Source organism: Aegilops tauschii, chromosome 5 (genome assembly GCF_002575655.3).
Source record: "Aegilops tauschii subsp. strangulata cultivar AL8/78 chromosome 5, Aet v6.0, whole genome shotgun sequence".
NCBI classification, from domain to species: Eukaryota; Viridiplantae; Streptophyta; class Magnoliopsida; order Poales; family Poaceae; genus Aegilops; species Aegilops tauschii.
The window spans coordinates 69,978,050-69,995,266 of NC_053039.3; positions in this window are offsets into that span (position 1 = coordinate 69,978,050).

Genomic DNA, 17,217 nt, shown 5'->3' on the forward strand with positions numbered 1-17,217 from the left:
GCATGAGATTTCAAAACCAAATTATGAATAAATACACACTATAGCATGTAAAGCTTTGAGTCATATATGCATGATATCGATGTTTGTTTAGTTCTTATAGTTCATCTCATTCAAAATCAATTAGTTTTATAAAAAAGTTAAGACTCATGGGGTTGTGCATTGTAAAGCATAAAGTTAAAAACAAATGATGGCAATTCATTTAGAAAAAAAAATCAATTATGATATGGAAGATTCTAGAACAAAGGAGAAGTGCTTGTGTTTTGAGGTTTGTGCATTATGCTTAAGTTCAACCATGGAGTCTTCTAAATTGTACATGTGGCAGATCTAGTGGAATGTTGATGATATCCAACGGCCAGTAGTGCTCGGATTTGCCATCTCTGCACTATCGGATTAGCTTCATCCAGCGACCATCTTTCAAAGTTATTCGCACACTATATAGTTCTTGTGCCATAGTTGCATGTCTTGGAAAAAAGCTACTAGTGGGTTGTACTAGCTATTTAGGAATAGAAGATGTATACATGGAAGTTGTAGGGAAAGAGATGACATGGAGTATCTCAATTCCTATGCGTAGGGATTGGAAAAGAGATGTCATTTGGTTCACATCATAGGAACTTTTCTAAATATGGAGATGACATGTATCTCAATTCCTATGAGGAGGGATTAGAAAAGAGATGTAATTTGTTTCATATCATAGGAACTTTTCTATTGAATATACGCTAATGTTTATTTTCCTTTGAAATTATGGGAGTATAGGAATCCATTCATATGAACCAAGTGGCTCTAAAGCTATAGAAATGATATCATGTTTATTTCCTTTGAAATGTGGAGTATATGAATCTATTCCTATGAACCAATTGGCTCTAAAGGAAAAATCCTATAAAAATCATATCATATAGAGTTCCTATGATATTCCTCCACACCAAAGGATGGTTGAAATTGCTGCAGGTGATACGATGGTCTTTCTTTGTAGACTCCTCCCCTATCTTTATAGTTACCTCTCGAAGATGAATGAAATGATATATACAGGGTATTCTCCATGTGAAATTTGGTACATGAAAACTCAATAAAAGTTAGCGAGGTTCGAATTTTCAATAAAGCTATATGCACTGAATTTTGGAACGGAGGGAGCATATGGCAGTTGCTAACAGTCATGTGGAAGATTTGTGTGTAGGAGGAGTGGCTGTTCTATTAAATGACATGGCAAAACTGACACTGTCGGATGCCGATCTAACAGTTCTTACGGCGTTCGTCAGGAAAAGGCTTGTGGCGTACGTTTGTCGGATAATGATTTACGGACACATGCATTGCATTGATACGTGGCCCCCTCTCTCTCATGCACACGCACCCTCACGAGTCACGAATCTCCCGAGTCCTCTCGCACCTACGGTCTATCTGCAGGTAGACGTTACACACATATGTGCTCTTCACACCCTACCCTCAAAACTTCTAAAAAACAAAATACGTCACACACATTTTATTTTAGCTCACACGTCACACACTTATACTATTACTCTTGTGGCGAACGTTCTTTGTGCATAGTATATTGTACTCTCACGAAGAGAAGCGGTGCACGCACGCACTAGTTCTCTCACACCCACTCGCGGGTACACGTAGGAGCGCATTTTTTTAAGCTGGTACAACAAAATCACTCCACTATATATATAAGCAGGAGCCTTAACGCTTGATTTACTAGGGTTCCTCTCGTTCACTCTCTCATGCTCTCCAGATCTAAGCAATACATAGGTGGCCACACTCTCTCTCAGCTCACGGTTGGTCACAAATCCGGCCGGACAACCTCAACCGGGGTAGGGGTGTAGGTGCATCGTTCCCGCTGTCGTCGGCGGCGAGGGAGGAGACCAACGGCTGCCCGCGCGTCCCGATCGGCGGCCGTGCCGTTCTATCCGAGAAAGCGTTGGCTCGGGAGGGCCTCCGACCCCTTCTTCCTCCTTGCGGTATTGTGGCCAAGATGCGGCCTCCTGACGCCGTCTTTGCGACATGCCGACGACCCTTAGGTATATATTCCTTTGAAACCTGCCTTGCTCTACTGCCCCAGCTCCCCACTTGGCTTCGTGTGGATCTTTTTCTACTTCCGTCCGCTGTTCCAAAGCCACCTAGACTTTTACTATTATTAGAGGTGAAGCTAGTTCATACAGTCGACTCTAAGAGTTGGTTCAAACAGGGAAGAAAGTGGGAAAGCTGTAGCATGAATCTAGGGCTTGGTTCTAAGAGGAAAGGGGGGAAAGTAGTAGATACTGGCTACCCAACTGGTCTCTTGGTTGAAAAGACGAAGAAAGCATGGTGGATGGCGAAGGGTGGGGGGAAGTGGACCTATCTCTTGGTTGAAAAAGGAATGAAAGTGACGGGTGTTGGGGGACAACGCAAATGAGAATGAGCAGGTCTTGATTTCCTATGCTCACATTGGAAAATGTCACCGAGGAGATAAAAAATGGGACAAATGCAGACATGCTGCCTGAGTGTTTGCCGCTCTCAGCAACCACATCTGCCTCACCACTTTATGCCCCTGCTGTCTCTATGCCCATATCGCTACCGTTAATGTAAAATCACATGAAGCATTAAGCAATGCCACCTAATGTCACTATAAGTAATGGTCTAGTGTCGTTGATAAATTGAAGCAATGCCACCACCATTTTATGAAGTGCTTCCGTCTTGCTTTATTTATCATGAATTGTGTTTTTGCAGTTACACTTAAATCTCACAGCACTAACATTGCTTCATCCCAGTGGAACTGCACAAATTTGATTGCACATTTACTGACCATGTGCTACTCTCATGACAGTAATACTAATGCTATTGTTCTGAATGTTAATCTAGTGGCAGTGTTGATGTGATGTGATGCTACTTACTTAAGGACACTTTCATACTGTCAATCTAGTGCCAATTATAACACAATAGATGCTGCTGTTAATCATACGCCACTGCAAATATCTATCACGGTTTAAATAACCGTATTTCGTATTTGTGCAAATAGGGATGTCTGTCTCCATATCGTTTCGGGATGTCTGTCTCCGTATCATTTCTATCTGCGCAATCAAAAGCACACACCTCAGTTTTAGTAGAACTGCGCAAAATGAGATGGCTATCCCTCGTTGCGGTCGTCTAACCACCCGTCTTCCAGGTATTCCTACATTGGTAGTTACTAGGTAGAATGACCAACGCAATATAAAAGAAGTTGATTCGTACGTTTTACTTCCTGATTGCAGTGTAGGGACGAGCGAAAACAACTGCATCCTAGTCTGGAATGCACTTTCTACCAGTTCATCCATGGACCGAGGACTAGCTGGCACGGCTGCACGGCGGTTTTTTGGACAGGTGCGCAGATAAGAGGCATTGTGGTCTGCTTATTTCTGCAAATAGCGGTGCCTAAATTTAGTGGAATGCACAAGACTTTCAGCTGGTCAGTACACTACATGGTTCAGTTCAGCATTCCAGCTAAGAAAACAATTATAATTGGTTATTCTAGAATGAGAGAACCTAACCCTGGATGGTGGCAACAAGAAAAAACCAGAGTGAACTCCAGGAAATTTAAGCCTGCCGGGAGGCCCTTTGCTCAGAGAAACCTTGCTTGTTTTTTCCTGATTTGTAAACCTTCTCACAACTTTGTCTTTTGTTGTGAACTAGTATATGTTTGTTATGTTCTATGAATCATTAAGATGTATAAAATTGCTTAACTTATGCTTTTCAAGTTTTTTATGAAGCCGAGTTTAATGTGAGTGTCCCACATGAACGCTGGACTAGCGTGTGAACGTTTGAAATTTACATTGTGGCCTCAGTTAACTACATGAACCACTGTAACAAGATACATAGTTGCTTATATGTCAGACAGCAGATTGTTGATTGTAGCTGGTCGATAGCCTAGTGTTGAAGCGAGCTGAGCCAATGTGCCGTGTTTTGCACAACTGCTTACAAGTGGGGTAGCACCAACAGTGTTTACAAGTACTTATGTATACGTCAGCGCACAGTTCTCGAACGAGTACTCTATTTCATCAAAACACACACTGCTCATATGATAAACCGTGACAACTTATGTCTTACCATGCCATATTCATGAAAAAACTAGTGCGGACGCATCTGTTTTGGCAACAATTACGATGGTTCTCACATGATTCACGGACACACAAAAGTAGCAGCAGTTCCCATAGATGGATTCAAACAGAGTACTAGCCCCAGAGGACTCGATAACAGGCAAGGTTCGGATAATTAGACACAATCCAAACTACTATTAAACACTAGCTGGGGCAACTATTTCATGCCTCGATCTAATTTGGGTTGGACACAAGATGGACCTTGCCATGAACATCATCGAGGACGTCCGGCAGCAGCTCAATCCTGTGAACCTTCATGAAGACAACCTTGTGGCCTTCCACTCATAAACTTGTTTATGGAGGCATGCCACGTCATCTTCCTGCGTAAGCTTGACAAGAACAGTATGCCTCACAAACGAAGGAGTAGCTTTGAACTTCTTGTGCTTCAGTACACCCTGGACAACAGGCCTGACAACAGTGAGGCTGGAATACAACTCTTCGTTGGTATAAGCGCAAATGGCTTCCAGGATTCAACAGCCTAAAACCTCTGTTTTCCCAGTTCGTATATTCAGGTCATCCGGCTCATAGCGAGTGACATGTATAACCACACAATCCTTGTCTGCATCAGGGCTTAATTGAAACAGAAACAAATTCTAAATTACTTTCCAGTATAAGAAACACAAGTTATTTAAACCACTATGTATAGCATGTCATCGAAGCTAATAAAATTTTGCATTATTCATCACCACATACTTAGATGAAAAACCACAATCGAGATCGGCAAAGAAGAAAACCACCTTGGGCAGCTCAGCAGGGGGGGGGGACACATCCTCGAAGGGGGAAAATTACTCCTGCAGTGCCACGGGGGCTGTAACCTCAAACGGGGTGTTGACCATCCCAGTAGTGGCCGTGAGCGTATCTGGGGTCGGCTCGGTGGCTGCCTCCATCTTCTTGGAGCTCTCTGTCTCGTGGGGATCAGCCTCCCGCGTCTGCTCCAATATCGGCAGATCTTTGCCTGGTTCTCCTTGGTCCATCATGAAACTGACGAATACTAGGAGACCACTGAAAGGAAAACACAATTGCAATGACAATGAAACAAAAAAGAGAGTGAGGATCGGTTACTGCTTTGCAAAAGTTCTTTTTTTTCTTTGAACGAAAATACACCAACATCACGGATCCGCTTACCTTCCCTTCGTTGGGAGAGAAGAATAATGGCAGATGCGAGTGTTGCCTTTCTTGAAGACGGTGAGGGAGAAGGGGATTCAGCGAAGAGTGAAATGATGGTTGCTTCGTCCGTCAAACTTAGACTGTGGGAAGGTGGGGTTTTGTGATACGACGGCTCGTTACTACTGCGCTACGACCGGGGTGACTCTCCGCCTGCATACTGCCTTCTAATTTGGTGGATGGCATTTGGGCCCGTGCGCTGCATGGCCCGCATGTCAGTGAACAAAAGTATAACGGCATTTAGTAGAGGGAGATGTTTCAATGACCTAGGAGGAGCAAGAAGCGGTATTGTATCCACTGTACTAGTAGTAATTGTTTTTCTGGGTAGCTGTAGAGTGTCTCCACTGTACTAGTAGTAATTGTTTCTCTGGGCCCAAGACAAAACAGCGCATCCACCCTAGTAAATAGTATAATCAATTCAAAAGCCCATATATTTACTGAATGAGAGGCGCTACCCACACCCAGCACACCGCCCCCCAAAAAAACCTGGGTGCTCTTCTTCCTCCTCACTCCCACCCACCTCACGTCAGCTCGCTCCACTCGTACCCCTAAATCCCTCACCTCACTCCTACAGAAAACCCCAGCTCCCCTTCAAATCCATGAGCGCGACGCGACGCCCTCGAGGTAAATGGAGTTGGCTGACCCCAGCGCCAAGAAGATGAGGCTCCCGCCAGCGGCGACGCCTGTTGTAGATCTCGCACACGGCAGTGCGGGGAGAAGCAGCGACCCCGCCCCCACCGAATCCCAGGAACCCGTAGAATCTTGGGTGGACCGCATCAGCGATCTCCTGGACGCCGTCCTTGGGGCGATCATCTCGCTTCTCCCCACCAAGGATTGCTGCCGCACCCAAGTCCTCTCAATTCGGTGGCGCCCTCTATGGCGCGCCGTGCCCCTTAATCTCGACTGTCGTCAGCTATCTCAATTCAATGATTTTGAAATCCCTAGAGCCATCATCTCCTCCCACCAGGGCTCCGTTCAAAGCCTCTGCATCCCGTCATGCTACCTGAGCAAGCATACCATGCCCTACATGGTGGACTCCTGGCTGAAATCCCCTGAATTCACAGAACTACAGCTGCTTGAGCTCTACTATTCCCCTGGAAATCACATACCACATACTGAATGCCATGTACTTGTGGCCTCAACACCGATGTCCATCTCGCGGTTTTCCTCCTCTTTCCACACCGCCACCTTTGCGCTGTGCTACCTACCAGACAATCTGGTACTAAACCTTCGACTCCCATTTCTCAAGAAACTTTCACTTGTGCGGGTTCGTATATCGGAGGCCTCATTGCACAGCATCATCCACTCCAGTTGCCCTGCCCTGGAGTGCTTGGTGCTTGTTTTCACAGTTAGAATCGGTTGTCTCCAAATAAAGTCGCCTAACCTTGTAAGAATTGGAATTTCTTTTGACGGGAGGCAGCTCATCATCCAAGATGCCCCTTCACTTCAAAGGTTGATCCTTGATTCTAGTCATTCACCGTTGCAAATAACCGTCCTCTCTGCGCCTAAACTGGAGACCTTGGGTGTAATACATGATCTCTGTGCTCATTTCAATATGGTGTTTGGCTCCACAGTTCTTCAGGTACTTTATATTATCATCTACACTTGTAACCATAAGCTGCATTTTAAATTTCTGCGCATAAGTTATATATCATCTTGGAGTACACACTTTGTACTAATATCATGTTCTATGCTCAATGAAGAGTTTCTCCATGGATGGCCTATCAATGGTACTGGATTCTGTCAAGATCTTATATATCCAAATGAATAGTTTTGATCTGAACAAGATTATTGGCTTGCTGCAATGCTTTCCATATCTGGAGAAGTTGTATATAAAGGTGATAATTTCACGCACATTGGAAGCCCGCATATAGTGTACTAGAATTAACCGTTCAGCTGTTGCTCTTTCGACACTCTTTTTTTAGACCTTAACTGTTTTCAATATGCATGTCTATTTAGGCAACAGGACGGGGTAAGAAAGTTATAACCAATCGGTGGATTCGTAAGCATCGTGATTTCCTCACTTCTCATGAGATTTGATTGAAGACAATAACGCTAGAATGATATGTAGCCAACCGTGCAAACACTAGATTTGTCACATTCTTCCTGCTAAATGCGAGGTTACTATTGTCCATCAGGCTTAAGTTTATCAGCAGCATGGTTTTGACGGATGGGTATGTGGAAGAGCAAAAAAAGGAGTTTCAGGTGGGCAAAAGAGCTTCTGAACGTGCCGGGCTTCTATTTACAACATATTGTGGTCATAATCCAGTAAATTTTACGACCCAGGATGTTCATTTCTATGGACCTGACCGATCCATTTGACTGTGACTGCCGAAAACAGTGCTGGAGTTAGATGTTGTTGCCCTTTTCAACCTGGGTTTTTTTGTAAACCTGATGAATAATTAACCCTCGTGCTTTTATACAGTTTGTAAGATGGAGTTAGATGTTCTTGCCCTTTTCAACTCGGCTGTGATTGTCATATTTTCTTTGAAACAAGGCAAATGCCTTGCCAGTCATTTAATTTAGAGTGAAATATTGTAACAACTAACAAATCCCAACCAACAGAAATAACATCACTCTTGCCGGCTGCTTGAGCTCACTGTGCATTACAGAAGCCAAGTGATTAGCCCCCACCAGCACCCACAAACTTATTTCGAACTAGCACATCAAATGGGTTGTAAATTTTCATAGGAAAGGCTGCATGACCGTGATAGATTTGGATTCTGACATTTGGCACCCGCAAGGAAATAGCCTATCCAAGGTGGTGTCGACTTACTAGCCAGTCAACAAACGATCCTGCCTACCAGCCGTTGGCTTGACATCCAACATATGTCGTGTATCTTCTATCTCTTGTTTTCTTCTTCCTCCAGCCACCCAAACCAAACCACCCCGTCGGCTCCGCCTGGTCCCGCCTCCCATGGCTGGCTGCGCCTCCGCCGCCCTACCGTACGTACCCTCCAACGTTGGCCAGTCCCTCCCTCTATTCCCCCACATGTCAGGACCCCGATTCCAAGTCACATCGATCTAGCCGGTAACACCCCATATCACTTTGCGGCCTCACGCACGGTATTCCCACGGGTGTCGCCTTACCATGGCCCAGGACCGTTTGCGCCTTTTGGCTCACGTATATGATAGTGTCGCTAGCATCCATATGACAGAGAACCCGGGCCGACATGACCAGTCGTGAACCCAAAGTGGCACTAACTTACGGGGACAGGCATACATGAATCAACATCAAGCATGTTGGTCAGCAGCGTGCAAATCCGGGCTGTAGCACTGGGCTAACAGGACTCCGGTGAATCGGGCTGTAGCAGGCTAGGCAGGACTCCGGATGTCACCGCGTGACATTTCCCCGAAGGTACAGACACAGGAACGAAGTGAATCACATGCCGGCCAGTCAAGTGTTCCGGAGCAGTAGTGCTAGGCTAGCAGGACTCCGGTGAACCGGGCTCTAGCGGACTACTATGGCTCATGGAAGCACAAGACTACATTTCCCCATAAGAGAGGCTACCAAGGATAAAAAACTAGGTTGTCGGATCCCACACATACCAAGCATTTCAATCATACACACAAATATGCTCGATATGCGTAAATACAACATGGCATCACAACATAACTCTACGACTCAAGTATTTTTTCATTAGGCTCCGAGGAGCCAAGTATTACAAACATGGGTCTCATGACCCCAACATACAGAGCATACAAGCGACAAGCACATGCGGAAGCTTAACTTCACTTAGTACAGACAACTACCAATGAAAAAGGCTGAGAAGCTTGACTATCTACAAGACCCTGCCGAGGGAACAAGATCGTAGCTGAGGTAACAAGCTAAACGTCCAACTCCACACGGAACTACTAGCGAGACTGACGTCTCTCTGCAAAACATCAAATAGGCAAACGTGAGTACAAATGTACCCAGCAAGACTTACATCAGAACTAGCTACATATGCATCAGTATCAACAAAGGGGGTGGTGGAGTTTGACTGCAGCCAGCCAACTTTGACTCAGTGGCTATCCTAAACTATGACTGCAAGTAACTCTTTTGAGGTGGCGCACACGAGTCCACATATTCACCATATCAATACACCACTATGGATCCACTCCCGTCTCCCTACGAGAAGGCCATCCATAGCACTCACGCTTATCTTGCGAGTTTTAGAGTATCCACTTTCACTTGTCTATGAACTGTACAGGCAATCCAGAAGTCCTTTACCGCGGACACGGCTATTCGAATAGATGATGTTAACCCTGCAGGGGTGTACTTCTTCACACACGCTCTCGCCACTTACCGCCATGTACACGTCATGTATCTCGGAAACCTTCAAGCGAAAGCCTGGCGAGGGTGTCGGCCACGGCCTACCTAAACACTCAAGTCTCTAGTCCAGGTTTATCGCCTATTCAGGTTCCATCCGCAGGGAGTCCGGCCGAAGTTTCCACATACGGCCCCAAACGACGCGAGCAGGGTTCCCGAGACACCAAACGAGCGCCCAGTACACCGTGCCACGTGGCTACCGCATCACAGCCCACCCCGCGGGTCAGCACTGCGCACGGCCTCCAGCATACTACAAACACCAGAAACTACTTGCAACTCCTGGACAGAGGACAAGGGTGGTTAAGAAGCCGAGAGGGTCCATTGGTTTCAGGCCCAATGCATGGTAATAGCTGTTCATGGATCACAAACACAGACCTCAGTTCCTGAGGATGGTTTCAATGAGACAACCCACCATGTACTCCTACATGGCCTCTCACCGCTACCTTTACCAATCGTGTTCACACACTTAGCTCTCAACAGTAGAACATGTTCACACACCTCCAATTCATTCCCGATGAATCAGACTTGACTAAACTCTAAGCAATAGCAGGCATGACAACAAGCATGAATGAGTAGGCACATCAGCGCTCAAACAACTACTCATGCTAGTGGGTTTCATCTATTTACTGTGGCAATGACAGGTCATGCAGAGGAAAGGGGTTCAACTACCGCAGCACATAACAGTTGAATGGTTGTTGCCCTAATACAGTAAAAGAGAGCAGGAGCGAGAGAGTCGGATTGTATCGGAATGAACAAGGGGTTTTTGCTTGCCTGGCACTTCTGAAGATAGTATAACTCTTCATCGGTGTCATCGAACTCATCGTCGAAACCACGTCTACTGAGAGGGGACAAACACCGGCAACAGAGAAAGAACACAATCAATGCAATGCGACAATATGATGCATGATCATGACATGGCAATATGATGTGATTTGAGCTAATGCATCTAGCAACCAGATTAAATGAAGTTGGTTTGAACCAAAGGTTCAAATTCAAACTCCACATGTGGTTATTTAAATGTCATTCACTTAATTTGTCCTAGACAGTAGCCATAAGTTGTCCTAACATGCATGAAAATGCCATAAAAAGATTCTTTGGATTTTTCTGATAATTTTTCATATATAAATTGTTTCATTTGGAGTTACGGTTGAATTTCTATGAATTTTTGAAGCTTTGCTAATTTTCTAGAATTTCCTGGATTATTTTAAATCCAGAAAATCATTTACTGAGTCAGCATGATGCCTGGGTGACATCAGCAGGTCAACAGACGTCAGCCAGGTCAAACTTGACCAGTGGGTCCCACTGGTTCGTGTCACAGTGCTGGCCTTGGTCACTGCTGGGTGGGGCCGGTCAAGGGCCACGTCAGCCGGTCAACTGACGTGTGGGGTCCACTGTGGTTAGGTTAAAACTTAACACCGTGGTTAATTAGGGGGTGGGGCCTGTCTGTCAGCGGCACAGGGCGAGATTAATGCAGTAATTAGCCTCAAGCTAATGACGCCACGTCATCTCACCGGAGTTGAACGCCGGCAAGCACATCCGACGACGGATGTTCATCGGGATCGAGCTACGGGCAACCATTTGCCTCGCCGTTTGCTCCTACGGGTTCCTCAGGTTCGCGCGCATCCAAAGGAGCTGGGGTGAGCTGTAGCGTCGGCGGTGGTGAGCGAGGCGGCGGCCGGAGTTCGGGGGCAGATGGGTTCGGGGCTAGAGAGCGTGGGAGGGGGAGCTGCTGGTGGCTACGGGTTCGCGGAGACGCGCTGAGCACACTGGTGTGCTCGGACATGGGCTGTAGTGCCCATGGCTGCGTCTGTGTCATCGCCGGCGGTGAGGAGCTCACGGCTTCGGTGGAAGATGCGGCTAGAGGACGGGAACGAGCTCAGGGAGGAGGGGGAAAGGCGGCGGAGCTCACAGCGATCTCGAGGGTGTCGTCAGTGGCTCGGGGAAGATCTAGTGTGGCCGGAACGACGACGGCGATCTCCGGCGGCCGGAGCTTCAAGAGGAGGTCAGGGACGACGATACGGGGCTTCTGGCGTCGTATTCGTTGGCGGAGAGCTTCAGGGTGACGCAGCGGAGCCGGTGGATGCGTCGGGGAGACGAGGGGGTGGCTCAGGGCGCGGCAGCGGCGAGCGGCAGCGATGGTGGTGCTCGGATGTGCGACAGAGAGGGTCAGAGGGGGATGTGAGAGAAGAGAGAGGCTGAGGGAAACGAGGGCATCTCTATGGCGCGGTTGGAAGCACTGAGACGCCGTGAGGTGGCAAGCAGGGGCTGGCGCGGCTCGGCTGTGTGCCGGGCACGCAGCTGCTTCTCCTCCTGACAGGAGGAGGAAGACAGTGCTGCCCCTGGTGGGCTGGGCCTGCAGCAGTGGTGGGCTGGACAGGGCAGGCTAGGTAAGTGGCTCAGGTACTCTCCTTTCCTTTCTTTCTGTTTTTTTGTTTTATCTGATGTCTGTTTTTGATTTAGTAGGAATACTAAACCAATTTATTTACTTCTGTAAATTATTGTATATGGACTAGTGGTATTATTCCAGAGCCCCACAACAATTTCCAAAATTATTGGACATGTATTTCTTTTATAACAGAAATAAAGCCAATTCAAATACATTATGATTTAATTCAAAGGCCCAAAATAATTATTTTTAAGCCTCCAAAAATATTGCTTTGAATTTTATTCTTGCCAATATTTTTCAAGGTTTAACAGGAACATTTTCTTGGGCTTCTTTGATGAGATTTTAATGTTGATTATTTCTGAACTTGTTTCTGAGGGTTTCAACTAACCTCAATTCAACTTTCAGAAAATAGACATGATGCAAGATGCTCACTCATGTAACTGATTACAACCAACATTCTAGGGATGTGACAACTCACCCCCACTAAACAAGAATCTCGTCTCGAGATTCAAGACGTGAGGTAAGAAGTCAGTGGGACACAAGCTAATAACATGATTTCCAAGATCCAACTGTCCTTCTCGACGATGTTTATTCATTGCATCATCTTGATCTCGACGTCTTGCTTTGAGAACTTCATCCAACATGACAAAGAGAGGAAAGGGAGAATTTTAGAAGAATCGATCTTCTTGAGGTTCGAGCAACTTAGGATCATCTCAATGATCACAAGATCAACTCACGGAATGAGACATAGGAACATCTCTGGAGCTGAGAGGCAAAACATGCATCAGGAGGGACGGAAGAAACAATTTAACGAGGGTTTCAAAGTAGCGAGGAAACAATTACCATGATCCCATAACGGGGCACCTTGGGAGAGGTGACTCGTAGAAATATTCCCTTAAGTGGCAAAAAGAGTTACTTTTGATTCAGAGATCATTGAAACTCCTTATACCAGCCTAAGGCAAATCACAATCGATCGGTTGAGGGAGCTCGGAAGAATGGCATACTCAAAGTAGGATGGATGATGTGGACTACCTTGTTGAAGACAACGCAATGGATGATTTTTGCTTATCACCGAAAATAGATGGGACCCATGGTAAGCCCACTTTTGAAGATGATCCCGAATAGCAATTACTGAAAAGGCAGACCATAGGTAAAATGGCACAAAGGCGGGTGCAAGTTGGGAACAAAATGTAAATGTTGGGAATGTTCCAACCATCATATCTGCCTGAGATTCAGATCTGGTTGGTAACGGGATATTTCAGGCAGCATGTCTGGAGAAAGAAAGGTTGCAACACAAATCGATGAGATGATGTTGCGAGATTCTCGGGAAATTAACTATGGTAGCAAGCTCCAAAACATGAGTTGGTTCTGCTACACGCATGTGAACATGTTGTCCAAGACAAGCATGACCATAGAGTAGTCTTACAATAAAACACTACCGAGTTCTGGTAAGGAACCATCATCGAGGATATCGAAGTCCTTGTGCACTTATCGATGAACTTCTTATCCTTAAACAAGTCAATCAGTGGCTTGGTGTGCTAGGGAATACATATGGAATGAAGGTAGCGAGCCTATCAAACCATAGAATACTTCACACCTGCATGACTAACTTGGGATGACTCCAAAGGAAGCAAAAACAAACTTTCTCGAATTCACAGCGGCAACTTGCATCAAATGCACATGAATTAGAGGAGGTCACTTCTTTCATCTAACATATGCTTCATGAACTAGCATGAAGAAAATGCTTACACAAGTTTCCAACACTAGCTGGATGTTCAACACGAATCATGGAGGAGACAAAATGCTGCTGATGGGCTCAACAGCAACTCATCGGAATTTCCATATCACTGGACTTCCACCATCATGTGAACACAGTGATAGCATTTGTCAGACCAAAAGATGTAATGGTGTATGCTCGAGGGATCAACCATGAGTAAGACAACATTACGAACATCGTTGGTTCTGATTTGACTTGACGATAGCCCATACTCAAGTCAAAGTTTTGACAAGGCAATAGATCCAACAACTGATCACGAGGACCAATCGATGGAGATATCATCTTTCCTCAACACACACACACACTCACACACAAAAAGATATCCCTTAACATGAACTAAGTCAGACAAGCTTTTATCTTCCAACTCTCCAAGCTGTTGTTTGGCTTAACCAACTAGCTCAGGGGTATCCAACACAGATTCTTGGAGAATGGGTGGTTTGAAGGAAAACCAACATGATCACGAACTCAACATAGCGGTCAGGTGACAACCTGGTAATACTTCCTAGAAGATATTCGGAACATCATGAACCACCGATATGTTACTAAGCTCGAGAACAATCTTGCTTTTCAGAGCAAGACGATATGATCAAATAAGCAAGGGATTGAATAATCCTAACTCATTGATCGAAGAGTGCACCTGAAATAAGGACTAGGTAGCATGATCAATCTTAGAATGTCGATTTAGTAACTAACATGCTAAGAATGAAATTTTGTCCATTTACTACCAAGCAACAAGGTTGCTAGGAGTATTGATTTCACACATCACGATTCACGTGTCGGTATTCCAGTTGCAACAACACGGAGACCGAGGAATGAAGAACGATGGCGAGAAGTATCACTTCGTCAAGAATTCATAGGACGTGGTGCAATTCCTATGATTTTCTTGACATAAAGGGGGTAATACTCTAGGATAGGACAGAACAAAAGCTGGATTGGCATTTCGATCTGCAGAGTACGATTACTTTGACTCAATCCTGGATATGGATGAGATACCGGAGTTTGTTTCTCCTAGTCATTCTGGAACAGAATGGCTTGACGGACCACAAGAGTAATAGGCATCGATGAACGAATGCACACATACCCTTGACTATCAATTGATAGACGAGGGTCAAAATACAACTAAAGGGGGACAACTCAAAGGAACATACGATTTTCTGAGTTGTGGGTGCATAGATTAGTGTGTCGAGCAAAGCTCAACATTTCCTCCGGATAACCCATGAAAAAGAGGAAGGACTGGCAGATTCACAATATAACATCAAGAACTTATCAAGAGCACTCTGGTTGTGATCTTTTGGTTCAAAAGAACTTCTGCCATAAGTAGTTCATGGTATTTGGAAGAAGGAAATACCACGAACCTCGAGGACTATCGCAAAAGGTTACTAATATCCTAAAGGAACTAGCAAACACTATCAACATGAGGTAAGTAGGGTGAATCTCGGGTTCAAAACCAGGATTAGAATACCTACTACTAAATGGCATCACGGGATGCTTTCGAGAATGATGGCCAGAATCATCACACTGGGGATACAAAGCATTGCTAGGTTACTAGGTGATCCTCTAAGACACATAGGGTCATAATAACAACTCCAACATATATGCCGAGGCAACGGAGTACCTCAACACACTAATTTGTGTGATTAATATGGCCCGAAAGAACACCAGAAACGGGAAGAAGGGATTTGCAAATCCATCAGACTATTTAGAAACCTGGGATGACTCGGACAGCATAACGGCTGTAAATGCTCAAAATGATTTGAGACATCCTGCAAAATGGTGGCATAACCACTTAACATCACAATATCAAAGTTCTGAGATCAACTGTCAACACACAGAAGTAGTAGGAGCTGAACTCGGGCTTGAAACCAACAATCATATAAGTCTACATATTGGTAACATGTGATCCTGATAGAAGATGGGAAAGCCTAGTTCTTAATCCCCGCAGAAAAGAAGAGGGTGACTCAGATCCGAAGGGCAAATGGTATAAGAAGTAAAAAGAGCCTTACGTTCCCTTCCACAATCAATTCCCTTATATAACTAAAGCATTTCTAGACTCAACTTCGACCAGTTTGGCTTGGTAATCCTACAGGCAGTCAGGCTCTAATACCAAAGCTGTCAGGACCCTGATTCCAAGTCACATCGATCTAGCCGGTAACACCTCATATCACTTTGCGGCCTCACGCATGGTATTCCCACGGGTGTCGCCTTACCATGCCCCGGGACCGTTTGCGCCTTTTGGCTCATGTATATGATAGTGTCGCTAGCATCCAGATGACAGCTAACCCGGGCCGACATGACTAGTCGTGAACCCAAAGTGGCACTAACTTACGGGGACAGGCATACATGAATCAACATCGAGTATGTCAGTCAGCAGCGTGCGAATCCGGGCTGTAGCACTGGGCTAACAGGACTCCGGTGAACCGGGCTGTAGCAGGCTAGGCAGGACTCCCGATGTCACCGCGTGACGTTTCCCCGAAGGGACAGACACATGAACGAAGTGAATCACATGCCGGCCAGTCAAGTGTTCCGGAGCAGTAGTGTTGGGCTAGCAGGACTCCGGTGAACCGGGCTATAGCGGACTACTATGGCTCATGGAAGCACAAGACTACATTTCCCCATAAGAGAGGCTACCAAGGATAAATGACTAGGTTGTCGGATCCCACACATACCAAGCATTTCAATCATACACACAATATGCTCAATATGCGTAAATACAACATGGCATCACAACATAACTCTACGACTCAAGTATTTATTCATTAGGCTCCGAGGAGCCAAGTATTACAAACATGGGTCTCATGACCCCAACATACAGAGCATACAAGCGACAAGCACATGCCAAAGCTTAACTTGTCTGAGTACAGACAACTACCAATGAAAAAGGCTGAGAAGCTTGACTATCTACAAGACCCTGCCGAGGGCACAAGATCGTAGCTGAGGTAACAAGCTAAACGTCCAACTCCACACGGAACTACTAGCGAGACTGACGTCTCTCTGCAAAACATAAAATAGGCAAACGTGAGTACAAATGTACCCAGCAAGACTTACATCAGAACTAGCCACATATGCATCAATATCAACAAAGGGGGCGGTGGAGTTTGACTGCAGCAAGCCAGCTTTGACTCAGTGGCTATCCTAAACTATGACTGCAAGTAACTCTTTTGAGGTGGCGCACACGAGTCCATATATTCACCATATCAATACACCACTATGGATCCACTCCCGTCTCCCTACGAGAAGGCCATCCATAGCACTCACGCTTATCTTGCGAGTTTTAGAGTATCCACTTTCACTTGTCTTTGAACTGTACAGGCAACCAGAAGTCCTTTACCGCGGACACGTATATTCGAATAGATGATGTTAACCTTGCAGGGGTGTACTTCTTCACACACGATCTCGGCAACCTTCAAGCGGAAGCCTGGCGAGGGTGTCGGCCACGGCCTACCTAAACACTCAAGTCTCTAGTCCAGGTTTATCG